Genomic DNA, 250 nt, shown 5'->3' with positions numbered 1-250 from the left:
ATGACGGCAGCACCGAATGGCCCTGGGACTTGCTGGGTGCCTCCTGGCGCGTCTGCAGCACCCTCTGCGAGGGGCTTTAGCCTCTGGATGCTCCTGGTGAGGGAAGGGGTGAAATTGTAGCTGGAGGTGGGGGGGACGGGGGTGGCCGTGGGCTCCCCGGGGTCATCCGTCCCTGTCGTTCCAGGAATCAGCCTGGGTGCCGTTAGTTTGGGAATCGCTGGGAATAAAGTTAGGTGCTGCCTCTTCCCCA

This window comes from Cariama cristata, unplaced genomic scaffold (genome assembly GCF_000690535.1).
Source record: "Cariama cristata isolate BGI_N322 unplaced genomic scaffold, ASM69053v1 scaffold31675, whole genome shotgun sequence".
Lineage (NCBI taxonomy): Eukaryota > Metazoa > Chordata > Aves > Cariamiformes > Cariamidae > Cariama > Cariama cristata.
The sequence above is the reverse complement of the archived record's forward strand: the minus strand, read 5'-3'. Positions refer to the sequence as shown.